Genomic DNA, 27601 nt, shown 5'->3' with positions numbered 1-27601 from the left:
CAACGTGGGGGTTGTGGGGGATAGCAAAAGGATAAATGAAACAAGATGGGATCATCTCACAAAACAAACTGAGGGTTGCCGGGGGCAGGGGGTTAGGGAGAGGGTGGTGGGGTTATGGACTTTGGGGAAGGTATGTGCTATGGTGAATGCTGTGAAGTGTGTAAACCTGGCGATTCACAGACCTGTACCCCTGGGGCTAATAATACATTACATGTCAATAAAAAATTAAATTAAAAAAAAGAGGCAGGCAACTGTCTATTATAAATTAGCATCCTGTAGTACATTAGCAAACTTATAAAAACATTTCAAAATTTTTAGAGATATATTCTTATAATAATTTTTTGGTAAAAATTAAAAAGCCAAAGCTAGATAAACTATGTTTAGCAATTAATGTTTATCTTTTTTGGAAATGATTTAGATATTCAATGAATATCTACTATTTAGTCTAACAGTACAAACGGTCTCATTCATATTTATTTAAATTATTTGCTTTTAACAATTATACTTGGATTAGACATTAAACAGTTAATCACCTTCCTTCCTTTCTTTCTTTCTTTCTCTCTTTCTTTCTTTCTTTCTTTCTTTCTTTAGTAGGGTCCACGCTCAGCTTGGAGCCCAATGTATGGCTTGAACTCACCACCCTGAGCTCAAGACCTGAGCTGAGATCAAGAGTCAGAAGCTTAACTGACTGAGCCACCCAGGGCCCGAATTAATCATTTTATTTCTTTCATTCACGAATTTTGTAACACAGAGATAACACAAGCTTATTTGACTAGTAAACCCAAGTAGAAGAAGTTGTTTATCTGCATTATATTTAATGCGGATAACTGAAGATGCTCTTGTTTTTATTAAATCAACAAACTTGAATTATCTTTTGTTTACCGAAGATTATCCTAAATTATATGAACTTGAAAACATTTAGGTTAGCCTTCATGCTATTACTGAGAACTTTAGGAATACTTAATTTATAAACACTTAATTTTCCCTAAGCCAATTAAGCAGAACATTTAAAATTAATTTTGGCGATACCATCCTAAGGTAGCAACATACCATATCTGTAACAAACATATATGGACACAAACACAGAGATCCTATAGTTTTGTTTTTGTTTTAATTTTAGCTATGTCTCAGGGGAAAGCTCAAGCTCAAGAGAATAGATGGATCCAAATTATGTTTCTAGCAGATGGAGTAATTTAAGGTTTCCTGCTCAGATGACCAAAGTCTTTTATTAAAATTTTATTATTATTATTTTTGCATTCCATGTAAGGAAAGTTTCAGAGGTGTTTTGGACTTACTTTGTCCTTTGTATACTATTCAAAGAATGCTTGGAATCCTCTTTTTTAAGGGTGCCCCCAAAGGTTTCCTGGAGTGGTCACTGCAATTTTAAATGATCCAACAGTTGTTGTAAAACACTGGGCATCACAAGTTTTTGCAAGCCTTTTAAACAAAAGAGTACTCCTCAATAGTGAAAACCCTGCAGTGGCATAATGAGCATCTCTCTCTCTGGGCAGCCACCCACCCGATCCCTAAGAAAGACAACCACCCCAACCGAAAGCAGAGAGGTTGGTACGTTGAAGCGGACTCAGTACAAGTGAAAGGCTCTTCATATTCTGTCCCTGAGCACAGAAGTCTCCTATGGCTACTGCAGCTGCTTCCAGGAGCCACTGACCCTGCTGTGAAGTCACTTCAGGTCCTGCTTCTCACAGCAGGCATGCAACCTAAAGGTGTCAGGAGGCAATGATTAATAAGACTGTTTATTTGGGATCAAAGAACTGCAATTCCGCACACATACTTGAATAACAACCTAAAGAGTTGCTTAGCGAGACCCCCCGCCCTTTTTTTTTAAACTTTCCAAGGTAGAGTCCAAGTGGCACGGAGTACAGAGTCCAATAGGAGGCTTCTTGAACTCAAGACTTTGAGATCCTAGATCTGACACTTAAACCCACCAAGCCGCCAGAGCGACCCTAGCAGACTTTCCATTGGGGTTGATGGCAGAAAGCTAATCTTGACTGTGATTGATTGCTAAGGTTATCACTAAGCAAAGTCTCTTCCTGTGGCAAGTTACATATTTTCGGGCTCAGTCCTTGTAATATTTGGGGTTTGGCTCAACTCAAAAATTCCTGATTCTACCCAGTGGAGGCGTGCATAAAAGCCCATCTCCTTAATGGCTTCCTGGCTCCATTTTATTTTATTTATTCTCTTTTTATTATTATTATTTTTTTAAAGATTTTATCTATTCGTTCGACAGAGGGAGAGAAAGAGATCACAAGTAGGCAGAGAGGCCGGCAGAGAGAGAGAGGGGGAAGCAGGCTCCCCACCAAGCAGAGAGCCCGATGCTCGATTCCAGGATTCCAGGACCATGAGATCACGACCCCAGCCAAAGGCAGGGGCTTAACTAACGCTGCGCCACCAAGGCGCCCCCCCCCCCCCCGCCGCCGGCTTCATTTTAAAACCCCTTCACGCAAGAGGCCCCATTTCATTCGATCTTTCAGATTCTTTTCTAACAACTGGAAAGGAACTCTAAATTTTTGGACTAATATACATTTTCCGTAATTTGATCGAGATACCAGTTACTTTTAGCAAACTCACTGGGCTGTGCACTTCAGATTTGTGCACTCTATGTTCAGTCATTTACTGTACGAAGAAAAAAATGTTAAGATTTCATTTATTCGTTGGATTTTATTTAAAGTATCCAGCTAAAGTGCGAAGTCTCATTTCATTTCGTCCCTATTTTGGTCTAAAAAGCCCTACTGATGTTTGAAACACCTCAACCAGAAAAATCTAAAAAAGAAAAATATGTTAAGATTTCATTTATTCGTTGGATTTTATTTAAAGTATCCAGCTAAAGTGCAAAGTCTCATTTCATTTCGTCCCTATTTGGGTCTAAAAAGGCCCTACTGATGTTTGAAACACCTCAACCAGAAAAACCTAAAAAAATGATTTTTAGAAAGATATCAAAGGTATCTTTGGTGACTCCTCCTTCACCTCCTTCCAGACGTGGGGCAGTCCGGCATTTCGAGATGCCTGTAAGTCCAGCGCGCACCGTGCGGTTTCCCCTTTTCTCAGCGCAGAGCGCGGGGGTCTCGGGAAACCGTGCTCTTGAGCCGCTGGTAAGCGGCGCAACTCTGCAGAATTTTAACACTCGCCACAACCTCACCAGACTCTGCTTCGAGGCGATTGCAGCCGAGTGCAACGCAGAGTACTGAGCACTGTACGATGACAGAGAGCCATGGGCCGCCTGGCAACCGCTGTGTTCTAAGCCGTTCTAACAGCCTCGATGATATTTTGCTGCTCCCCGCCCCCCCCCCACCACCCTTTTTAAACAGAGCTACGGGTCTACGCGGTTTTCCTTCTTTCGGGTTCTCTTTTTCCTTCCTTCCTCATCCGGCTAGGATAAAAGAAGCATTCTCGTCTCTCCAGGATCGGGCCCTCACCGCTGCCCAGGCCGCCTAGGAAGTCTCAATGCCTCCGGACCTGCCTCCGCAGCTTCTCGCCCCCCGCCCCCGCCCCAAGGCGCCAGCCTTTCTCCCCGCGCCTTCCGCAGCAGGCGCCCACGCCCGCCCCCAAGGAAAGCCGGTGGCGCGTGTGGGGCGGGGCTGGGCGCGGGCGGACGAAGCGTGCGGACGGCCCGCCCTACGTAGGCCCTTTCTGGGGCGTCCGCTGGGGATGCCGCACCATGAACTGTTAGAAGTTTGAGGAGTTTGGAAAAAAGGAAATTTCCATTTGAAAAGTTTTTCAGGGGGCGCCTGGGTGGCTCAGTGGATTAAGCCGCTGCCTTCAGCTCAGGTCATGATCTCACAGTTCTGGAATCGAGCCCCGCATGGGGCTCTCTGCTCAGCAGGGAGTCTGCTCCTCTCTCTCTCTCTCCGCCTGCCTCTCTGTCTACTTGTGATCTCTCTCTGTCAAATAAATAAATAAAATCTTAAAAAAAAAAAAAAAAAAAGAAAAGTTTTTCAGGATTTCCATTCACGAAGGGCCTAAGAGCTAAAGACGACAGTGGAATCTGACAAGTTCCAGGAGAGCGTCCTGGTGCGTGAGTGACCCCCAGTCTCGGCGTGGGGACGTTAGAGCGACCATCACCACGACCGCTGCCCGCGCAGAGCTTGCCTGCTGGGCACGGGAAACCGAAGGCGGCAGCGGAAGCGCCCCCACCCCCCGCCCCGAAGGCATCCCCGAATGTGGACAAATGCTCTCCTTCTGACCACTTGTATTCCTCCCACCCCCTCCAGCCCGCACAGCGGTCCTGGTGCAGGTCCCCCGCACCCCTGAGGACAGGTGGCGACGAAGGGCGGTCTGGTGAAGGCGGAGAAACGGCAAGTGCCATCAGGCGAGCCCACCGACTTGCACCGTCCCGCGGAGCCCACTCGCCTCAGACCACGAGGACCCTAGCGTTTAAGGCGGGTGGGGAGCAAAGGGGGAGAGGCCGTTGGGGTGCCCTTTTGTCTTCAGAATCGCCCGGCGCCGAGGTTTCCCGTGATGAGCACGCGGCGTCTGCTGCGATCCTGGTCTCGGGTTTTCCAAGGCTTTGGAACGTCTACTGTCCAGTGTGCGGCACATTGCGAGGTAAGGAGCTACTGACTACCTAAGAAGGCGGGGGAGAACGGGGAGCTTGTGTCTCTGTGGCGCAATCGGTTAGCGCGTTCGGCTGTTAACCGAAAGGTTGGTGGTTCGAGCCCACCCAGGGACGGACGGCCTAGCTTTTAACTTGAGTTCCGCGTCCTTCCTGCTGTTTATCACTTGCACATTTCTTCACATAAAACTGTTACTGGATTCCGGGTCCTGTCTAATTCACATCAGCTCTTAAATAAGACCCACCGGCCCCATCTCCCCAACCTGATTCTCTTAGAGTATGGTCTGGCCTATCATTTGGCATGCATATAACTGCAGTACTCCATGACAGTTTTTTGTCGTTGTTGTTGTTGTTGTTGTTTGTTTTCTGCTATGTCCATGAAAATTAGCTCAGACATCTCAGTGGAGCCAACAGAATCCTGCCCTTGACCGGCTCCTCCTGCACACCTGGACCGTTAGTGCTGTTGGCTCAGTTCTGTTGAATCTCATGGGCAGAAAGTGAGCTCTTTGCCTTTTACATACTAAGTAGGGTGATTGGAAAACTCTTCTTTTTCTCTCTCTTCCTCTCATTGTGCATCATTATTTTCCCCTATCCGCGTGCATCAGTGTGTGACTGTGGTTTAATTTTATGAAGTGAATTCCTGGGACTAATCTCTGATGAGTGGTAGTTGCCAGGGATCTTTATTCCCTGTTAGGTCGTAAATGACAACTAATATAGCCTGTGAGACTCTTAGATTTCTGTTGTCCTGAGGATTCTGGTTGGTATTTTCTGGTATGTACTTGGGGAATGCTATTGTTTGCTTGGTTCACATATATATTTCTGTATATTGAGAGTATGTGGGAGGTGCTGTGGATATTCTTGGGTGTTCTCTTGACTCCCTACAAAAGTTTAACTGAAGGATTTGTTGTTTTCAGTGTTCTGACATTTCGAAATCATATGCCTTGGTGTTGTGCACTGCACAGTTTCTCAGACCTTCTCAGGCTTCATTCCTTGTCACACACTGATTTGGGGGGGGGGGCACGGTGCTTTTTTTTTTTTTTTTTTTTTATCACAGCAACCACCAAAATCCAGTTTCATGTACAAGTATCACTGAAGAGAATGTGTAGCATAATCTAATGTTCATGAATTTTACTGTATGTAAATTACATCTCTATAAATCTGACTTAAAAAAAAAAAAAAAAAAAGACTGACAATCCCAAATGCTGAGAGGATGAGGAGCACTGGAGACTCTTAATTCTGGAAACGGTAAAAATAAATTCCAAAACTGTTGGGAAAAAAAATTTGGCAGTGTCAGCTAAGGGTCATGCCTTCATGGTTATATACTGTGGCCCAGAAATTCTACTTTTAGCTACATACCTTAGTCCCGTGCTCTCCAATATGAGAGGTCAAGCTACATGCAGCTACTGAACCCCCGAAAAGTTGTTAATATTGCATGTTGCAATGACAATATTTTTATATAGTAGGTCTAGTACAATATTAGATAGATGTTCATTTTACTCTTTCATTTTACTTTTTAAAAGGTATCTACTAGAAAATTTAGAACTGTATGTGACTGCCATTATATTTTTATTGAAACGGGCTGTCTTAGAGAAATGTATATGTCCACTAAAAGACATAGAAAAGAATGTTCATATCAATCCAAAATATCCTAAACTGGAACCAACTCAAACATCCAAGAGCTTAATAAGTATACTGAGATATAATTCATACAAGGAATACAAAAACAAGCACTGCATGGAAAACATGGATAAATATCACAGACATAATGGTGAGTGAAGAACTCAGACCATGCCTGTCTCCCCCCGCAAAAAAAAAAAAAAAAAAAAAAAAAATATATATATATATATGCTTTATGATTTAATTTATGTGAAAGCAAAGACAAATATATACATAAATGCACACACACACACACACACACACACATACATACTGATAAAATGTGGGGGGGTTGTGGGGCTTTGGGATGGAGATGACTCCGTGAGCTCTTGGGTGGGAAAAGTCATGAGGAAGATTTCTGTGGTCTGCTAATGTTCTGAACTTTAGTTGGTACTACATCAGTGCTTATTCAGGTTGGCTTATATTGGTAAAGGCTTTTTAATGGTCCACGTTTTGTACTTTATATTTAATACATATACATATTTACTCTTTTGGTTGGAAAAAGTTCAAAGCCACTGGGCTAGGCTGAAGTGAAGTTGATACTTCTGGTTTGGCTGAGGCAAGAAGGCAAAGTAAATTTAAAGTATCTATGTGTGATATTTTTGCTGTCCTCAGACTGTTGGCTTTCCTGTGCTATCTGCTATCTAATAACCTCTGTGTTGCTCACAACCATTACCTTAAGTTGATATTCAACTGTTAAAGGTGTGTCAAAGTGATACCCAAGTGGGCATCGTCAAATCTGCTCTTTTCAGAATAATTATGGCTCAACAGGGATGGTTATGAGCTCAAGAAATCCTGATGGAGAAAGTAGTTCAGTTAGGCTGAATTAAGAGGTGCCAAAGCAAGGGCCTGGCAGGTATTACACAAAAAAAACTGGGGAGGCGGAGTCACCACATTCATCCCACAACTAAACTTTGAAGAACTTCTGGGAGCATTCACACAAATAGCTAAAAATATTGACCTGACGAGTGAGGCAGCTTCACCAGAATTAATTGTTTAGACTAGCTGTTTGCTGGCTTTCAGCTGATCCGTTTACCAAGGAAAGGAAAAACAAAACCAAAATATTCTCAAGTCTTCTGTAGGGGTTTTTCTTTCTCCTCCCTTTTCTGTCTCTTTTCTAAATCCTGTTTTTCTCTTTGTTAAATGACAACATTCTTATAGCTGTTCTGTCTCCATTTCTGTAAGTCGACAATGAGTGGGATAACTCTTTCATAATCTCTTTACTCTGATACAGAAATATAATTTTCATATGAACCTCTGTATACACATCATAGCTAGCTTTGAAGTATGTGGAGGGGTGGAAACTCTTCTGTGGAAATGTAGCCCTTGGACCATCCGAAGTTAAACGGCCATCTAGTCGTTAAATAAAGCCAGTTCCCAGGTAGTGTTTGGTCAATACACCCATTGTCCTTTTCTCTGTCTCTGGGTCACTCTCCATTTTGGTCCTTTGTGTCCCACCCTCAGCTTCTGGCGGATCTGGGAGACCTGTTGTGTTTTCGCTTTGCTCTGGGATGTTCTTTCAGTCTGGGACAGACTTGGGGAATGAAGAGTATTGGCATCCATCCAGAGTCAAAGTCCCTGAGGTGCCAGAGCTTTGCTGGGCTTGGCCTTCTGGCTCCCATGGAAGGTCAAAACCTCGCCATCACCATTTAAGTGCTGTCTCAGAACTTTGTCTTTACTCTTTCATGACTTCCATTTTTGTTCCGCAGTCCTCTTTGTGCTATAGAGAAGTTAGCTTTGCACAATTCAGTAAAAACGCTGCTCTTGAGAATCAAATGCAGTGTCCTGGGAATGGGACAAAAGTTCTACCAGAGACGCACAGTGGCTGACATGACTGTCTTACTCCTGCCTCACCTAATCCGCACAGAGATGGCATGGCTCTATGTGACCTCCTCCTGCCAACCAGAGCCTGGAGTCATGCTCTCGTCCCAGGGACTTTCAAAAACAAGGAAACCTCTGCAGTGTACAACATTGGGCCAACACAGTTCTTCAGCAACATCAGTCAGACCTGGGGGGAAAGGCCTGAAGCCACCACCTGGGTAGAGCCCCATGACCAGCCAAGGGACGGAGACCCCACCTGTGAGAGGGCAGGACTGGCTGAGGCTCCCATTTGTTCCCTTGGGGAAGCTGTGTGGATCTGATGAGGAAGCAGAGGCAGCAGAAGAGATGGCCCCTGGGGTTGAACTGACATTCAGCAGTATCTAGGCAGCTGAAGAAAGCAATTCCGGATTGTTCTTGGGGGTGCCTGGATGGCACAGTGGGTTAAGCATCAGACTCTTGGTTTTGGCTCGGGTCCAGAACTATTGGGCCTGCACTCAGCATGGGGTCTGCTCAAGACTCTCCTTCCCTCTTCCTCTCTTCCTCTGCCCCTCCCCCCCCACTTGCTCCTCTGTGTTCTCTCTCTCTCAAACAAATCTTAAAAAAAAAAAAAAAAAAGAATTGTTATTAAAAGCGAGGTGTCTGGGGTACCTGGGTGTCTCAGTGGGTTAAGCCTCTGCCTTTGGCTCAGGTCATGATCTCAGGGTCTTAGGATCCAGCCCCGCATGGGGTTCTCTGCTCAGCAGGGAGCTTGCTTCCCTCCCCCCACCCACCCCCACCCCGTCTCTCTGCCTCTCTGCCTACTTGTGATCTCTGTCAAATAAATAAATAAAATCTTTAAAAAAAAAAAAAAAAAAGCGAGGTGTCCTTAATCTGTTTACTGCTGCAGAGCAATTAGGCAGACGATGAGTTAGTCAGCTTCACCAGATGGGGTATGCTGGTTATTATCTAACCTGTACTATCCTATACTGTAGCCAGGGCTATGTGTAGCTATTTAAACTTAATTATGAAGTACAAAAAACAAATTTGAAAATTCAGTTTCTCAGCATTAGCTACATTTCAAGCACTCACTTGCCATAGGCGTCCGGTGGCCTCCGCATTTGAAACTGCACCTCTGGCTCATTCATCTGGCACGTCAGTACACATGAGATTTGTTTATTTGAAGGTCTAGACTTGTCTTTCAGCATTAGATTCATTTTAGTCCACCTAGTACATCCCTAGGACCAGCAGCTCCTGTGTCTGTACTGAACTCTCCGCTTTCCCTGAGCTTTACTGGAGAGGAGGACTTTCCTGCTTTCCCTGGGCTGGTGAAGAGGAACCCATTCCAGACCCTGGCTCCTGCAGGGCAGTGGTGAACCGGGCATGACCAGGGTCTTCTTGCCTTGATCACTCAAGCCCAACATTGCTCTAGGTTCCTCTAAAGGCTGCCCCTGCCCACACCTCAACGGAATACTTGGGGAGGCTCCTGGGCTCCGCTTATTACTTCTGTTATTAACTATAACAACTCGATTTTTTCCTTTTATGTAGTTTTAGAGTTACATCCTGTTTGTGGTAGTTCCTACTGGTATTTCAGTTGTGATGCTGATATACAATTAATTTTAAAAATAAATCAAAAGTGTGGGAACTATTAGCTCATCAGTGATAAAGGTACATGGATGTAGTCAAATATGGAAGGGCTCTGTTCCTAATGAACTTGGAGAAGCATGATTCTGTCTCAGTTTTAGGGACTGGCCTCCCTTAGCCTTGTCCCTCCCAGGAGCACTCCCTTTTGCCCTAAGTCAGGTAGGCAGGTATGCTCACTTGTCTGTCTCCTCTGGGCTTTCAACACAAAAGGCACTGTCAACTGTTTTTTTGTTTTTGTTTTTGTTTTTTTCGGGACTCCCTGGGGATGTTCCCTGTTCAGATCATTAAGAAGAATCAAGATTTCAGAAGTGCTTCTGGCTGGGAGATGTGATTACATCATCCCTGAAGCCATGGAGTCTGTTTCTGGGGAAGACTAAATCTTTTTCTGTGCTCTTTCTCTTCTACGTCATCAATTAGTCCTCAGTGTTTTGTAGGCTTTACTTTGAATCTTCTCTCTCTCTCTTTTTTTTTTTTCCTCAGATGAGGGGTGCTGAATAAGAAGGAGGGGAGGGAAATCTTGGTGAAGTCTTCTCCGTGAGCACTGGCACGATGGCCCAGCACAGGGGCTCTGGGGGCAGACGGCCTGGCTCCGAGTGCTGGCTCTCACCATCAGTGGGATGGGGCCCTTGGCAAGTCAGCCAGCCCTCCGGTGCCCGAGTGTCCTCATCTGCAACGAGGGTGGTCAGAACCTGCACTGTCTCGGGGTTGTATGTGGGCTGCTACACAAGGAACCGTGTGCCCGTCGCACAGTGAAGCTCTGAGAAAGTTGCTAGTACAATGGGAATTAAGACTTTGCTTTCCACTTCTAACTGTACCACACTGCCAGCTTTCAACATTCCTCAGAAGAAATGAGGGGTGTTAAATGGTTTGGTTGGCATATTAGTGACCAGCACCAGAAAAACTGGTTACTTAATGATTTTGAAAGCCATCTGAGTGGAGATAGTGCAGCAGGGGCCTGGATCCAGCGTCCTCAAATCCTTGGACCTTGGACAGGCATGATGATTGTTCAGCTCATGGTGGACAGTCTTTTGCACATGCTTCTAGCAAGAGCTTTTAGTATCTGGTCATACTTAATCCAGGTATTATAAGAAAACTTCAAGTATGCACTAGTGATCCCCCCTTCTTTTAAGAAAAAAAGAAAAAGAAAATATAATTTATCTGGAAGTTGTAGATGTCATCTTTCAGTGATGACGGTGTATTTGCAGTAAACCGGCATTCACCTTGAAAAGAAATAATGTCTGCATTGAAGGAATTCTGTTTGAAATCGTCGGGAGAACTATCCATTCAGCTCGAGAGAGAAGAGAAAGAGAAGAGAAAAGTGAAGAGAAGCTCAGTGGAATAAAACTAGTTTTCTGCCTTTTCCCCCTCAGGAACAAGACCTTGAGGAACTGGAGAGATGGCAGCTAGTAAGAGTCAGAGAAAACAGCAACACATTAAGAAGTTTCATAGAGGGGCTCCTGGGTGACTCAGTCCTTGGGCGTTGGGTGTCTGCCTTCGGCTCAGGTCATGATCCCTGGGTCCTGGGATCCAGCCCCCCCCCCCCCCCCCCCGCATCCGGCTCCCTACTCTGTGCAAACTGCTTCTCCCTCTCCCACTCCCCGTGCTGTGTTCCCTCTCTCGCTGTGTCTCTCTCTGTCAAATAAATGACCAGAATCCTTAAAAAAAAAAAAAAAAAAAAGTTTCATAGATCTGGACAGAGAGAGAGGAGAAAGGGGTAGGACATGTGGAGCTGACCAAGGATTCAGACGTGAGGAGCCAAGATCCTGGAGTAGGTTAAGTGAGCTGCATGCTTGGGACAGAATTTCCCCTGGACACATTCGCAAATTAAGCTATGTGCACATAAGAGGCTAGAAGGCAAGCAGAGTGTGGCTGAAAAGAAAGTGGAATTTTCAGCACTGCCATGGTGCTAAGGAGATACAAACTGAAGTTCAGGATTCATTGAAGAGGAAGGGCCCGAGGAAACATGCCACGGTCTCAGGTGGGGGAGCCCTGGCCATCTACAGCACAGCAGTTCGAGCAAACTAGCTGGAGACTGAGGCTTCCCCTGAGGGCAAACAAACTGTAAACCAGCTTAGTCAGGGATTAGGGTCGATCTGTTCCTCTGCTGCCTCCTGTGGGAGAGGGTGAATATCTTCAGAGAAAGACAACATCTTTCAAACAGGCTATCATTGTTCACACAACAGTTTCATCATTCAATCACAATACTCTAGGATTGTAAGGGAAGAGAAGCAAGGGGGTGGGGAAGCAAACCATGGAAACTAACTCATGGGTGATTGAGATACTGAGTTATGAGTTATTATTTTAGTTAGTAGAACATGGGGACTCTTGATCTTGGACTAGTGAGTTCAAGCCCCACCTTGGGTGTAGAGAGGTTCCTTAAATTACTTAAAAGTTACCTACAATTACTTTAAAAAGATAAAGTGGTATGATTCAGCTGACCAGAAAAGGGATGACAAGATAAAAAGTTTCATCAGAGAAACAGAATCCATTTTAAAAATCAGATAAAAACTACAGAAATAAAATACATAATAGTTGGCATTTTAAAGAGTTAATAGTTGAGTTTCATAGCAGTTTGGAAGAGAGATGATTATCCTGGAACTATGTAAGGAGAAGGAAACTCTCCAGGCTTAAGCATAGAGAGCTGAAAGGAAGAGAAATTCAGAAAGCAGTGTAATAGAGATATGGGCCATGTCCTGAAGGCCTAACACACATGTAATTAAAGTCTCGGAGGCTGGAGGAGACAGCAAATGGGGCGGAAACCATATAGAAAGATATTACGGACGATTAAGGAAAAATTGTGATGATCTATCCAACCACATGTGGAAGAAGATCAGTGAACTTCAAGCCAGAGAAGGACAAGAAAATCAGGGGCCCAAGCTGGTGAACTCCAAAGACAAATGAAAACAATCAGAGCAGCACCTGGATGGGGAGTGGGTGGTGAATTCCTATTACATCGTCGGAAGATTGGAAGCTGAATTCCCAGCAAAAACAATGAAAAAGGAGACCTTAGGGAAGGGTTAGAGCAAGATCATTTCCAACCTACTAGGTGCTGCTAATCCCTGGCCAGATATCTGTCAAGAGGAAGTGAAGACCTTACCACATTAGTAGCTTACCCCAACTAAAGGAAATGCAAAAGGTAACTCTTCAGGCTACCTGGGCGCAAGAAAAATCTGGAAAAATGAAGGTAGGAACGAAGAGCAACAGGTAGATAGTTTAAATATGTGACTAAGTCAAATAAATATCACTATCCAAACAATAATAATAATGTCTATGAATTCAAAATGTATGTTGAAATGAAAGTAAGGCCAAACACCCAAAAATGAGGGGAGTAAATGGAATCGAGATGTTCCAGAGCTCTAGCATTGTCTAGGAGGTGTTAAAGGTGCTAATATATTCAGTCTTTTGCATAGATTTTATAGACTACATGAAAAAAGTAACTTATTTGTGTACATATGAAACAAGTATATAGTTTAATCTTGAATTAATATTACATAGAACTAAAATAATATTTTTGAGAATTCTCAGGTTTTAAAACTAATTCACTTTATTTTGGGGTGGAATATTCTGGCTATACCTGTTATGTCCTGTGGTCTAATCTGTCATTCAGAGACACTGTTAATTAACTTTATGTTTAATGTTAAGGTTATAACATTAAGTATACTGCAAAATGTGATAAAGGTATAAGCCTCTGTGAGTATCAGCCAGCCAGCCTAATGTACTTCCATCAGCTCAGGAAGTTTCCTGGCAAAATATTTAACAAAGGGAAGCCCTGTTCTCGACTGATACTTCGTGGCAGTGGGAGCACACAGGAGTATCAGATAGGTGCATTTGAATACATAGGTTTTAGGTGTACAAACATGCCTTTATGGTGGGCATCTTTTGCTGAACACACTGTTTGAGGGAGTTATTCGTGTTACTGCCTTATCCATAGTTTGAATGTTTTTACTACACAGTACTAATCCATTCTGAAAATACATGTGAGTTTTATCCAGGTTGGCCTAGTATAAATGACATCGCACCAATGTTCGTGTAGAAGCTTCCTTTGGATGTAAGCATTCGTTTCGTTTTTCTCGGGAAGTTAATAGCAATTTATTACCAGGTAACAGGGTAGGTATATTTTTTAACTTTATGAGAAAACTGCCAAATATCAGGAAAGTGGTCGTGCTTTAAATGGACTGCAATCAATACCACACAGTAAGGTCCTACACACTTGAATGGGGGGGCACAGAGAGAAAACAACTTGAAAAATCTATTTTTCTAGGCTTCTCCTCTCCACTCTGCTCCCAGTACTTAAGGCCTCTGTGGGGGTGGCTCAGTAGTTTAGGCGTCTCCTCTGCTTTCTGCTGGGGTCCTGATCCCAGAGTCCTGGGATTGAGCCCCACTTCAGGCTCCCTGCTCAGCGGGGAGCCTGCTTCCCTCTCCCTCTGGTGGCTGGTGCTCCTGCTTGTTCGTTCTCTCTCTCTCTCTCTCTCTCTCTCTCTCTCTCTCTGTCTCTCTGTCTCTGTCTCTCTCTGACAAATTAAAGGTCTCTGTGAAGGTGGCTCTGGTCACACCAAGTGTCACCACCAGCCTATTCGGGTCTGGCTGCAAAGCCACAGAGAGACACCAAGGCAGCCCAGACAAGAGTCATTCCTAAACGCCAGGTAGGAATAGCCCTTCCCTCCCCAGTCAGGACTCTGTGACTCTTGGGCTCTGTGCCAAACTCTAAAAAACCATTTCTTGCGCTTCCTTTTCATCCCTCCGTGCCTGGATTTCACTAGACACTGTCCGATGGTCATGGCCACAAGCGTCTTGTCAGTGGCTTTAAGGCAGCTCAGGCAGGAACCCGAGGGACCACCCGAGGATACCAAAGAGATTGCGGTTTGGCGAGAGGACCGCGGAGAAGCGCAGAGAGAAAGGGCCGGCGAGGGCAGAGCGCGCAGGCAGGCGCGGCGGGGCAGGCGGGAGGCCCGGCAGAGGGCGTCCTCCGGTTCCTGGGAGGATTCCAGGCGCCGAGCAGCGGCCACGAGCCGAGAGCACCGACCGCCCCGCAGCGAAGCGGACCACCGACAGCCCCAGAGGGCGGGTGACCCCCGGCCGGGTGGAGGGGGCGCCTGGGGCTGGGACGCACGTGACCCGCCGCCTCCGGGAGCTGGAGAGTCGGCGGGGCGCCTTCGGCACCGGGGCGCGTCGTTCTGGATGTGGAAGCCCTGCCTTTGATGCGGATCCCGAAGCCAGACTGACGGCGGCCCCCGGCTCTTCGCTTCCTCGGGGGAGACGCGGGATCCCAAACCGGCGCCGCAGCGGGGCTGCGGTCCCTTTACCTGGAGGGTCGCGAGGGCTTTCAGGGGCTTTTTGCACTTAGGAAAGAAAGTGGTGGGCACAACAGTAGGGGTAGGACGGAAGCTGTTCAGGCTCCGGCATGAGATCCTGCCGCGTGCTTCGTTTCCGTAGTGTAGTGGTTATCACGTTCGCCTCACACGCGAAAGGTCCCCGGTTCGAAACCGGGCGGAAACAACAGCCTTTTGCCCCCTAGTCCTCGTGTTGACAACACACAAGGGAGGACGCTTGGAGCCAAGGGGAAGGCAGCGTGCGCAGCCTCATTTTCCTTTCAGAGAAACAAACACGAAGCCAGGCTGCAGCTCCCTTGCTTCCTGACAGCCTACTGCGCACTTGACAACCTGGCCTCGTTCGTCCGCTGCCGGCCGGCCTCGCTGGAGAGCGGGGGCCACAACCAGTCAGGCAGGCCGAGAAGGGCACCGGGGACAAAGCCCAACGCACGTTTCCTCTACCTCCAGAAACCCCCTAACCTGCTCCTCTGGCGCCTCAATCCGCTCTACAGGCGGACAGGCACCCGGGCTCGGAGAACCGACCACGTCCTCCCGGAGCCGTACACTTGGTTTTCCCGAGCCCAGCCCGCTGGCGCAACAGGTGGATTTGCCCCCACAGAACCAAAGAACACGAACTGCACCTGGGACTCGTCGAGTCGGCGTTTCAGGCTCCACCCGATGAGCCCACGGGGGAGCCGAGGAGCCCTTCGGGTGCCATCATCAGGACAGCCCTTGAGTTAGTTGGGAGGCCACCAATAGAGGGACTCTCTGCTCCTCACCCTCACCTTACTCATCGGGAAACCGAGGCTCACCAAGAGAGCATGGCCTTGGCTCTGCCACACACAGGGGTAAAGCTAGACTAGAATGGAGCACCGACCAGTTAGCTTGGGGTCAGACCTCAGCCCAAAGTGCTGCTGAGGCTGGGAGAGATGGAAGAGCAGCAGGGCAAGGGCTGGGAGCTGTGGGCCGCTGGGAAACGCCCCACTTTTGCTCTGCCCATCTGAGAAATCTAACTTTATTTTCAGGGTTTTCATCTGCAAGGGCCAAAGCAGGGATCCTGTGTGGATGCCCGGTGATCTGTGGGATACGATTTGGATTTTTCACGGCTACTGGTCAGGTTCTAGTCGCAGTCAGTAGGACCTTTCAGCACTGTCTCCTTACTTAGGATTTTCCTTTTCCTCCCCTAAATGTGCTGTGCACCAAAGGGCACGTGCAAAGGTGCCTCTGCAGTGAGTCCCTAAGAGCCAGAGGACCAGACTCCGGTTCCTTGGAATCACCTGGGTGGGAGAGCAGAGCTGGGATGAGCAGCCAGGGCAGGAGCTCACCTCCATCCCCCTCAGAAACCTAACCTCTCACTTCAAGGGTTTTCATCTACAGAGAACCTGCGATTTGACTGGATCACTCCTTTAAAACAAAGAAACAAACATATTTTGAAACACACAAAACAAGTTGCAGGTGTGGGAACATCCTGTATCCCTCACCTCAGTGCACCAGTTAGCATTTTCCCACATTGACACACCTCTCCCCCCCCCCCCGCCCCCATATATTCAGTCTGGACACCCTTTGAAGACCTCTCAAGATAATTAGTTGGGCCACTGTCGCTCATTTCCTTGGGCAATGTCCCTCAAAACCAGCCTCTGCAGGACCTCTCCTCCAAGGCTAAGGGGAGGGCTTGTCCTCTGGAGGAGGCCCCTCTGGTCCCTTCAGGAACCAGACACCTGTTGCCCTCAGACTGTAGAGAAGCTTCAGGTGGACTGAGTGGTATGGCCTCTCCCAGAAGGTGCAGGCCAGCTTGTGCCCTGCACCTGTAGGAACACAATTAGGGTGTCATGCCCCGCAACCACTTGCCCTCTGGACTCCTTCTGGTGGCTTTGATGGGCAGAGGGTCTAGGGTCAGCCTGAGCCCTAGAACCCCCCCACCCCAAGACAGACCCCTCAGGGAGGTGTAGTAGCTCCCCCTTAGCTCCTGCCCTCCTGGTTGTCTGTGCCCTGCAGGGATCTGAAAGGGTCCTGGCCCAACAAATGGGGGAAGAATCCTTTCCTCTGGGGGGAGGATGAGGGGAGCAGGTGGAAAATTCTTCAAAAAGAAGGAGTTTTCAAGAGCTTTCCAGAGCTGTCTGCATTGGTGCTGTCAGGTAGGTGGTGGCCCTGTGATCCTGGTTCTTAGTCTTATTTTGTCCTGGCCTCGAGCTGGTCCTGGCTCCAGTCTGAGTCCAAGCAGACACCGGCAACTTGTGGTTTGTATCCAACTGTGCCTCTCCTCAAAGTGGGGAAGTGCCTGCGCTTCTATTTCCAGGACCCCAAGGGTCAGCAGGGGGTGGGGGTGGGGGTCCCAAGGATGCTATTGATGGGGTTTTCTTCTTTCCTTTCCCCCCCCCCCCCTTTTCTCTCCTCCTTCCCTTCCTTCTTTCCTCCCTCACTCCTCCCTCCCTCCTTCCTCCTTTCTTGCTTCCTTCCTTCGCCTCTATCTTTCCCTCTTTCTTCTTCTCTCTCTTTCTTCTTCTTTACATGTTTTGTTTTTAAGTAATCACTACTCCCAAGGTGTGTCAGCTGAACTCACAATCCTGAGACCAAGAGATGCATGCGCTACTAACTAAGCCAGCCAGGTGCCCATCCCACTCCCTTTCTTGCTGAATCTGTAACTCAGGGACAACAACAAAAAAACAAACAAGAACAAAAACAAAAACAGTTTAACTATAGATTAGTGGTCTCAGTGCTAGTTACAAGGAAAAAAAAAATCAAGTGAAATCTTGAGTACTTTTAAAATACTTTTAAGGATTTCAGTAATTTATATATAATGGCATAGAAGATGTTTCTATCATGTGGTATTTCTGAAGAGGACTCCTTGTGTGCATCAGACTGCTTTAATAATTTTGATCTGAAAACTGCTTTATGTTGTCTTCTAGTCTTTCTAATACTGTAGAAAATACTGGTAGATGATATTCCAGTTTATACAAGTCTTGGGTTTATTTTCTCTTCAAAATCCTAGTGACCCTTAGGGGCCTCAATCTCCTATACTGCTTTTACTGGTCCAACAAACACACTTTAATTCCAGTACTACTTAAGAGTTTATACAATATGAAATTGTGTGTTTCAGTAAGATGAATACATCCTATTATATATTTTTAAGGAGACTAAGTCTTCTAATTCTGAAAATCACAGTGATGTAATTATTCTTACAATTGTGTGTGTGTGGGGGGGGGTGGTAAACCATTTTAGGTATCATATACAATCCCACCATGCATTTCTCCATTATGTGTCAGGTCAATTTGCAATTTGAAGATCTACTGTGATCTTTAAGTTCTTCCAAGGATATTAAATTGAGTTACTTAATGTATCAGCTTAGCTTAGAGCATCTCTAATTAAGAGATAAATCACAAAAACTTTTAATACAGTGCTGCTGCACATTTTTAGGCATTAGATAGGGGGGTTGATGGAACAGGTTGAGAGCAGTCGACCTTTAGGAGATATCGGTGAGTGTAAAAAACACATGCGATGTCTGCTCCAGCAAGTGAGGGAGGGGCTATCAGTGAACAGTAGGGCAACGTTAAAAGATATGAGTGATGAGGGCGGGGGGGGGGGGGGGGGGGGGGGGGACAGAAAATGATGTGAGTGATTGGAGTCCCTGAACAGAATGGGGGGCGGGAAGCCATTTTTGAGGAATTGAAGAATTTCCCATCATAATAAAAATGATAAACCCACCAACCCAAGGAGCCAAACGAACGAGATGAATGAGCGCAAGACACATGAAGAAAACCATATCCATTCACGTCCTAATTATATTGCTCAAATCCATGGGAAAAGAATAAAAAAAAAATTTGCAAAGCCGCCAGAGGAGAAAGGTGTGATACCTACAGAACACAAAGATGAAGATGATGTGGGCTTTCTGGTGGGAAGCAGTGTGAGAAGGCCCTGGAGCAAACTTCAAAGTCAACGAGGATGTCCCCTCCAAAAAAGGCTTTCAAAAATGAAGGTGACACTGACACAGAAATGTTGACAGACTACATCACCAGCAGACCCACACTACAAGAAAGGTTACACGTACCACATGGGAATCTGCATTTAGCCAAAGGGACGGAAGGGCAACAGACTGGTAACCGCGTGGGAAAATAGATAAGATTCTTTTCTTATTACTTAAATCTCTTTAAAAACACGAGACAGATGAAACCAAAGTAGTAAGGATGGGTTTGGGGGTTTCTAACACGAAAAGTAAACGGCACGATGGCTACAGCATAAAGATGGACAGGGAAGAAACGTGAAGAGGTAGGGGATCCCTTAGAGGGAAGCCGGGAAATTACAGGTGTATGCGGCTATAAAGCTTGAAGCAGTCGCTGAAATAACAAAACAAAGAGTTACAGCTAATAAGCCAAGGAGGGAAAGGAGTGGATCATAGAAAAACCACGGAAACACTACGTCAGAGCAGTTGCTCTTCCAGGACTTTACCCTGTAGAAGTAGTCGTCTAGTACAAGAACGATGACGACAGCAGTATTTTATCCATACTATCCTCGAATCAACTTAAAGAGTATAAGGAAAGGATTCAATAAATACTGGCACAAACACACGCAGGCAGAAACTTCTCTGCCTCGTTAAAAGGCATTCGGAGGGTTGTACTCATTCGAGGACGTCCGGATTCGCAGCGACCTGTTCTCCTCCACAGCTCTCCTTCTCCAGAGTCCGCGGTGGCCTTCGAATCTTGGCCTCGGTCCTCCTGTTGTGCACAGGCCAAACGACAGGACCCTTTCTGCCTTCTAAAAATACTGCCGCGTCCCTGGGTGGGCTCGAACCACCAACCTTTCGGTTAACAGCCGAACGCGCTAACCGATTGCGCCACAGAGACCTTCGGGAAGCCTCCGCCCACATCCCGGTAGAGAGCGAGCACGCGCTCAACGCTAGGGGGAGCCACCCGCCTCCTGGGGGCGGGGGGGTGGGAGTGGCCCGCCCCCTCCCCGGAGAAGCCGAAGGCCAACTGGTTCCCGGGAGGTTTCTCCCCGTGGATTCCGCGGGCACCCGACCTTCGGCGCCGCTGGCGCTCGGCTTGCTCCACTCAGCGGCGGTCGGTGTGGGGGAAGCTGGAGAGAGGGTGGGGTGCGGCTGCTCAGAAGGCGGCAAACGCCAAGAGGCGGCAAAGAAAAGCGGGGGAGGCGGGGACGGGATGGCGAGACTGCCCAGGACCCGGATTGAGGGACCGGACAATGGTTTTTTGGTGGTGGTTTTGTCCTTATCGCGTAGGAGGTTCCGAGGAAGGGAAGGAAGATCCGAGAGCGGGTAGGAGAGACGCCACAGCACCAGTACCTGCAGTTTGTCCGATGAGAAAACAGTGCAGCTACAGGAATGACTTTGCGTCAAAAGTCCTATTGCGACTGGAAGGCCGGCCGCCGGGAGGGTGGCGCGCCGTGATCGTATAGTGGTTAGTACTCTGCGTTGTGGCCGCAGCAACCTCGGTTCGAATCCGAGTCACGGCACTCTTCTCGGCCCCTGGCGACCCGTCCCTTTTACTTTGTCTTTAAACACCCCCCACCCTCGGGGCGCCAGCGCCTCGAACCTGGGGGCCCGAGAGCCCTGCTTTCCGCTGGCCACTGGGCGCCGGGAGGTCTTCTTCATTCACCCGAAGGAAAGGAAAACTCCACTCGCCGCTAACCTCGGGACCTTCTCCGCTCTGACTCGGAGCGTAAGGAAACTCAACCAAATGGCTTTTCTTCAGCGCGCCTCCAAACGAGGACAAGTCCTGGAGTCCCCAGCTGTCCAGCGAGAAGCCTCGTGGGCTGTCCTTGCTGGGAAGTGGCGTCCCCGTGGTCCTCAAAAAACCTTAAGGATCTTCAAAGACCAGAGAAAAGTGCCTGTCAGGTAAGTGACAGCTCTTCCACAGACCTGTTGAGCGCCTCAGACCTTGGCTCCTGCGAATCTCTGTCTCGGGGGAACTCTTTCAGTCCTTGGCTGTAGTCCTTGGCGTCATCGCAGCAACCTCTCCAGTGGCTCGTGGCATACCCTCAAGGGTTTGAAAATGCCTGTCGGCAGCCCCTTCCACGCCCGACGGTATTTATTCATCGCGATACCACTGAGAGTTGTGCTTGTTGCACATCCTTGCCAGGATGGGGTGTTTCCCATCCTTACCAGTAGTGCTATCTCGATGTGATTTTAACATCCATTTCCCTAGCGGCCAAAAATACTGAGCACCCTTTTATGTGCTTTGTTGGCCTCGTGTATCTTCTTTTCCGAAGGATCTGTTCATGTCTTTTACCTATCTCAAAAACTTGAGTTGCCTGATTTTTTTTTTTTTTTTTAATTATCAGTTTGGAGGCGCTCACAGCACCCTATAGCTACAGGTGTGGGGGTTTGCTTGCTTGCTTGCTTGCTTGTTTTTTTTTTGTTTGGTTGGTTGGTTGGTCAGATATGTTTTGTGAACATTTTCTCCCTGTCTGTGGCATGCTGTTTTCACTGTCTTGGTGGCGTCTTTGAATGAGAAGATATGGTTAAAGTTGATGAAGTCTAACTTGCCCTGTCTTTTTTTTTTTTTTTTTTTTTTTTAAGTACATATTTTTTCCTGGTTCTTGTTTAGGAAATCTTTGCCTACCACCAAGTCACAAAGTAACCTCCAAAAGGTTTATGCCTTCAACTTTTATGTTTTAGGAGGCACCTCCCATTAATTTTTGTGTGTAGTGTTGGGTAGCAGTAAAGCTGTTTCCGCCCCCGATATTGAACCTATTTCCTTACCCGGTTGAACTGTTTCTGTTGAAAACGAATTCACCAGGTCATCTGTGGGTCAGTTTCAAGTCTCTCGGCTCGGTCCATTTATCTGTGTGTGTCTCCTGATGCCGCTGGCACATTGCAAGGTCAGTAGGGGCTCAGAGTAAGTCTTCAAGTCGCGTAGGGTGAGCTGCGGGGGCAGCAGGTTGTAGGCGGCATAGATCCGGAGTCCAGTTCCCGGCTGCGGAGCCTTCCTTGAAAGCGGTCTCAGTCCGCCGGAATCCACCGGGTGATGCGAGGACCCCGGGGTGTCACGCCGGGCGCCTCCCTTCCCGCGCTCTCGCGGCACCGCCTGTCCGCACGCTACCGCCTCGCGAAGGCGCGTCACCAGGGCGGCTCTGAGGGGCGACCAGGCCGGGCCGGGGCGACTCGCGCCGGGACGGGTGGGCCAGGCAGGGCCCTGGCGGCCCTCGGGGCGTCTCCTGCGGCCTCTTGTGTTGGAGAGGGCGGGGACGGACGGTCCTTGTGAAAGGGCTCCGGGGAGGACGGGTGACCTCCCTGAAGGCTCAAGGCCTTCCACGGCTCAGGGGGACAGGACTTCCGTGGGAAGGCGGTAGAAGAAAAGGCTCCCGCGTGCTCCCTGGTGGTCTAGTGGCTAGGATTCGGCGCTTTCACCGCCGCGGCCCGGGTTCGATTCCCGGTCAGGGAATCGCTTTTTTGACCAGGCATCTTCCCTTCTAGCCCTGCAGCTGCGCGCCGGCGGTGTGCTCCCCCCACCGCACCGACTCTTCCTCTCCCGCGGCCGGGGGGAAACGATGGCTGGCCCCTTGGCAGGGCGCGCCGGGCTTGATTGTGTCCAGGTCCGCCGCCCGCAGAAGTGACTGCAGAGGGCCACTAAGCAGCTGACTCGTGTTTACGTCTGCGCGGCGGAGGTTCAAATCCCCGCGGGGCCGCCCCAGAGGCGCCCACCAGGCTAAGCTCTGGATCCCAGGTCTGGAGGCCAGGCCACGTCGCGGGGTTCGTGTGTACCCCGGACGCGAGCCGGTGGGCCCAGTTCCTCAGCTCAGTTCGTGCGGGGAAAGCGTACTACGCGTTCGGACCCGATACCCGCGAGGGCTGAAGGGAGCGGGTCCTCCCCGAAGGCTGTCTCATTTGCAGATTAAGCGGCGTAGGGAGGTGATGTTAGCTGACGCAACAAAAGGCAGCGAGTGAGGGGTGCACTAAACGGAAAACTTACTGCTTCCGTAAGCCGAAGGTAGGGGTAGAAATCCACACCCGGATCCCAAAACGATGATACCCCAGTCAAATCCCCCAGTTTCTCCCAAGGGCTGTTGCATTTAGACCCTGTAGACTTTACCAGGCGCTGGGCCCGTTTTCTTTTTTCCCTTCGACCCTGGCTCTGAAGACCTGTTGAGGTAAATGTGACGTTCCGGTAAGGCTGGAAGAGAGAGCGAGCCAGGGCCGACGGAGGTGCTGTGGACCCAGCAGGCTGCAGAGGCGACCGGTGCGGGGTGGAGACCAGGCCGCGCAGGGGCTGCGGGGCGGTGAGTGTGGGTGCCGCTGCCGAAGGCGGATGGCCTCAGGGGCCAACTCGTGGGTTCTCGTGGGGGGCAGGTGTGCGAGGGGAGAGGGGCGAGTGTCTCTTGAACTCCTTTCGGGAGCGGTTTGGAAGAATGGCGAGGGCTGGGTGGAGGAGAAGTTGGTGACCCTGAGTGTACCAGGCAGGAATGGAAGGCTGTAGGGGTCGGTGGAGGTCCGCTATAGGCAAAGTTAACTATTTTCTTGACGGTGGGGTATTGACTGCATTTTCCGTCCGTTACTTGGCTGGGTGCTTTTGTTCTGGCGGTGGTTCCGCCCCCCCTCCTTTGTTTTTCCTTTTTTCTTTCTTTTTTTGCTTCTTTATGTCTCCTCTCCTCTCCTTGCCCCCAAGACTGTCTTTTCTTCACTCTTGTTCTCGCTGAGACCCTAGGTGTGTGCGCAGTGGGGCACCCTGAGGCTGCTTTCTACAGACCCTTCGGTGGGGGAAGCATGGTTGAGGGGTTGGAGGTGCACAACACCGCCCGGTTCCAGCAGGCCGCACGGGAACCTTCTGTGGTGGTTCACTCCAAGAAATCCAGGAATTCTAAATTCATCCCTGCCATCTGGGTAATGATGAAGGCAGAGTTTTCCAAAGTAAGAGAAGAATACCATCTATTTCATTTCTGATTACAAGGTCTTTTTGTGTGTGGGTTTTGGGTTTCTTTTTTTCTTTCTTTTGTGTGTGGGGTGTGTGTGTGTGTGTGTGTGTGTGTTCGTATGTTTGTTTTTCGTTAATTAATCTTGATCGGTACCTTAAAAAAAAAAAAAAAAAAAGAGCCTAAAGGTAGATGGCAAGCTTGCCACTAACATTTGCAAGTGTTCATGCAAAAAGTAAAACAGAGGCATCAAATCAAATCTCCTCCCGCTCCTGGGTGGACCTTGAGGGCTAGGAACACAGAAAAATGGACATTGTCAGTCCCAGGCTCCCTTGAGAAGGCATATAGGAGGTCCTCACTACATTAAGGTGGGACCCGAAGATCCAAAGCCCTGGCGGGTAAAGGTGATCCCATCTAGTCCTGCCCCTTCTACTTCCAGGGCTCTTTGGACAAGGCGGCCTTGGCTCTCCAAACAGAATAAGGAAAAGGAAGGCTTAAGAGGCCCTTGACAATAAACAAACTGAGTAGGCGGGCGGCACAGGCAAGCAGGCCCTGGCTGGCTCACCGGGTAGAGCAGCCACTCTTGATCCTCAGGCTTGTAAGTCCCAGCCCCACGTTGGGTTGGACGTAGAGATAACTTGAAGATAAAATCTTTAAAAGAAAGTAAATAAAAAGCCCCTGAAGAAATTGTGGCGGCGGGCTTGACCTCTAGTGGATTTAGCCTTGAGTACACATAGCCTGGGTAAGTCTGGGAGACCGTGGGCCATCAACTTGGTGGGTATGTTTCCCAGTCAGTAACAAACCCCAACCAAGAGCCTGCCGGAGGAGAGCATAGTCAAAGGAGAACATACTCATCCAATAACACTTCATCCAGGTACCCTCCAGTAGCATCTCAAGAGAATCAACTTGCATCTAGAATTCAGTTATAAGACAGAAGGACGAAAGCTCAGATATCTGGAATTTTAGAGATGCTTCCATCCATCCTTGTCTCAGGGCAGACATGAAGATGGAAATTAGGACATAATTCTGAAAGAAACAAAACTGAAAAGATTGCAGCTACTGCATAAGGTGTGGTGAAGCCAGTCTTCAGAGGACCATACACACCTTTTAAATGTAAATCATGACAATTGGGGCTAATTCCTAATGAGCTAAACCTCCATCTCAAAGAGTTACCAAAAATTTTTTAAAAAATAACAAGAACAACAAAAGCATATGGGACCAGAAATTAAATATAAAAGCAAGAATTTGAAAATTAGAAAAGACATGAAAATAAAAAAGAAAATGAGAAGTGAATATACAAAAGCAAAAAGTCAGTGGTTGGCTCTTTGAAAAGACTGCTCTGATAAAACTGGGAAGAGGGAAGATGGAAGTCACTGCTACTCAATGGGTAGACAGGAGATTAACAATAAATGAGTATCATAAACATGCATATGCCAACCCATTAAAAGTTTTAGAGGAAATGTAGGTATATTGCAGTATTGATTTGGGTAGGGTGGGGAGGAGGACTGGTCCTACAAGCATTAATTTTTTTTTTTTTTTAATTCTTTGCAGGCTTTCTTCCTGCAAAGAAAGCCCAAGGACCAAAAAAGGTCATTAGAAGAAATGACTCCAAAGGCAAAGAAATTCTACAAGCACCAAAAGATGACAGAATTCCCCAACTTAGGTTTATGAGTTTGGGTGGAAACCAAAAACCCCAAAAAAAGGCAATGGGAAAAACAGAAATTACAGGCCTCGCTTAGTGCTGAGTATACACAGCTGCGGAAAAAAAAAAAAAAAAAAGACGAATCAAACAAAATATATATTTAAAATGTGTCATGACAAAATTGGTCTTACACTGGGGAAGCAGTTGATTATCATTAGAAAATAAATGAATTTGTCACACTAACAACTTTTATGGGAGGAAAATGGGAATCACCAAAGCCCAGAAAAGGTGTTTGGAAAAATTCGTTATCAGTTTATGATTTTTCAGAACCTCTTAGCCTAACAGGAAGAGAACAGCCCTCATCTGCTGAAGGGGTAGCTTCTAGACCAAAAAACAGACAGACAAAACCCCTTCAACACACATTATAGTTGATGATAGAATACTGACCTTTTCCCCCCTTACCCTTGCCAATCTGGAACTGTCAGGAAGCAGACAAAGAGGCCCGCTGCCATCACTTCTCTACACCACTGTGATGGAGATCTTAGCCAGTGAGGAAAGGCAAGAAGAAGTAGGAGAAGTGCAAATGAAAAAAAAGAATACTACAATTATTTATATATATGAAATAAATTACTGGAACTATTAAGAGAATCGAGCTTCTTTGGTATATACACAAATAGAGAAAGCAGGCTATGATGAAGATTCAAAATCCAAAGGTGTTAAAAACATTATAAATGTTCAATGATTATAGCATATAAGAATTCAATTCCATGTACTGTGCCGGGTGGGGGGAGGAGGGGAGAAGAGGGATGAAATATGATCCCTACCTCCACCATCACCAGAGTAACTTCCATGTGGATTAGGCACCAAAATGTGAAACGAAACCACGGATGGTTTTAGTTGGTATTAATGTATCGAGGTAGTCGCATGATCTCAAGAGTAAGCAAGGATTGAAAACACAAGACAAAAAAGACCAATTTTTAGTGAAGAGGCTAAGTCACCTGCTTCAAGAATCTCTGTTCATTGCAGCACAGAATCAAGGGTAAAAAGTCAAGGCACAATTGAGGCGAATGTATCTGCAGTCAGCATAATCAAGTGGTATCAAAGATTCTTAATGAGTTATTGCAAAAGGAGAAGAAAAAGACAGACCTATAGGAAAAATCACCAAAGTCGGGGGAAAAAACACAGGAGAAAATTCAAGTGGCTAACCAACATGGACCCGTGCTCCAATTCATTACCAAGAAGGGCCTTCAAAACGGAACCCTGATGAGAGAATATTACAGAGAGGCAAAATAACAACAGCACCACTAATAATTAAGTGGGAGTAGGGGGTGAGGTAGAAGGTTATGACCTGGTAAAGCATGGGAGTGGTTGATTAAAGGGCTAATAATATTTTACTTCTTCATCTGTGTGTAGGCTACACAGGTGTGTTCTGTGCATTTTACCTTATGTATGTTACAATTTTTCAACCCCCCACCCTCAATCTTCCCCACTCCCCCCACCTTCCTCCCACCCCCTCCACAAAACTCTTGAGGTTGAATCAATCACGTTTGTTTTTTAAAATTTTTGAAGATTTTATCTGTGTATTAGAGAGAGAGCGCGCGCGCGCGTGCCTGTGAGCCTGAGCTGCGGGGAGGGGCAGAAGGAAAGGGAGAAGCGGACTCCCCCCCCTGAACAGGGAGCCCAGCCCGGGGCTCCATTCCAGGCTCCCAGATCAGGACAGGAGCGGAAGGCAGAGGCTTTAACCGACTGAGCCACCCAGGCGCCCCTAAATCAAGTTTGTTGTGTTGGTTGTTGTTTAGTTTATTTTTTAAAGCGGAAAGGAGGGGAATCTCCCCCAATGTCACTAATCTTCACTTTTAAGCTGCTGTTAGGTAGGCAAATCCTCCAAAGATTTTCGGAGGAAAATTCGTCACCCGTAGCGTCTAACGCAGTCACGCCCCTACTACCCTCTAATTGGAATCCTTTCCAAGGAGCGCCCAAGAGCTAGAGAACAAACCCGGGTCCACGGTTCCCGGAGTCTTTAGTTCCTCTTCCTTTCACAAGTATACTCTTCTTCTTCGGGCCCACACCTGTTGAGGCGCATCGCCGGGCACGCGGCGGTCCTTCCCCGGAACCGCGATGGGC

The 27601-nt window shown here is 47.5% G+C and overlaps 1 long non-coding RNA gene and 5 other non-coding genes across 6 annotated transcripts; 5 read left to right on the top strand and 1 right to left on the bottom strand.

The window, feature by feature from the left end:
- The first annotated feature begins 4613 nt into the window (after positions 1 to 4613).
- Positions 4614 to 4687, top strand: TRNAN-GUU. The gene has a single exon. It is a non-coding gene; the product is annotated as a tRNA-Asn (tRNA).
- Positions 4688 to 15090: 10403 nt separating this feature from the next.
- On the top strand, positions 15091 to 15163 carry TRNAV-CAC. Its single transcript has one exon. It is a non-coding gene; the product is annotated as a tRNA-Val (tRNA).
- A 4577-nt stretch (positions 15164 to 19740) lies between these two features.
- On the bottom strand, positions 19741 to 19814 carry TRNAN-GUU. Its single transcript has one exon. It is a non-coding gene; the product is annotated as a tRNA-Asn (tRNA).
- Positions 19815 to 20367: 553 nt separating this feature from the next.
- On the top strand, positions 20368 to 20439 carry TRNAH-GUG. Its single transcript has one exon. It is a non-coding gene; the product is annotated as a tRNA-His (tRNA).
- Positions 20440 to 21497: 1058 nt separating this feature from the next.
- Positions 21498 to 25527, top strand: LOC123392526. Its single transcript, XR_006607247.1, has 3 exons — positions 21498 to 23205; positions 23631 to 23833; positions 25387 to 25527. It is a non-coding gene; the product is annotated as an uncharacterized LOC123392526 (long non-coding RNA).
- On the top strand, positions 22299 to 22370 carry TRNAE-UUC. The gene has a single exon. It is a non-coding gene; the product is annotated as a tRNA-Glu (tRNA).
- Positions 25528 to 27601: the final 2074 nt, after the last annotated feature.

Source organism: Mustela putorius, unplaced genomic scaffold (assembly GCF_011764305.1).
Source record: "Mustela putorius furo isolate JIRA1106 unplaced genomic scaffold, ASM1176430v1.1 tig00000585_pilon_pilon_pilon, whole genome shotgun sequence".
Taxonomy (NCBI): Eukaryota; Metazoa; Chordata; class Mammalia; order Carnivora; family Mustelidae; genus Mustela; species Mustela putorius.
Note: the sequence above shows the minus strand (reverse complement) of the source record. Positions and strands in the feature narration are given on the sequence as shown.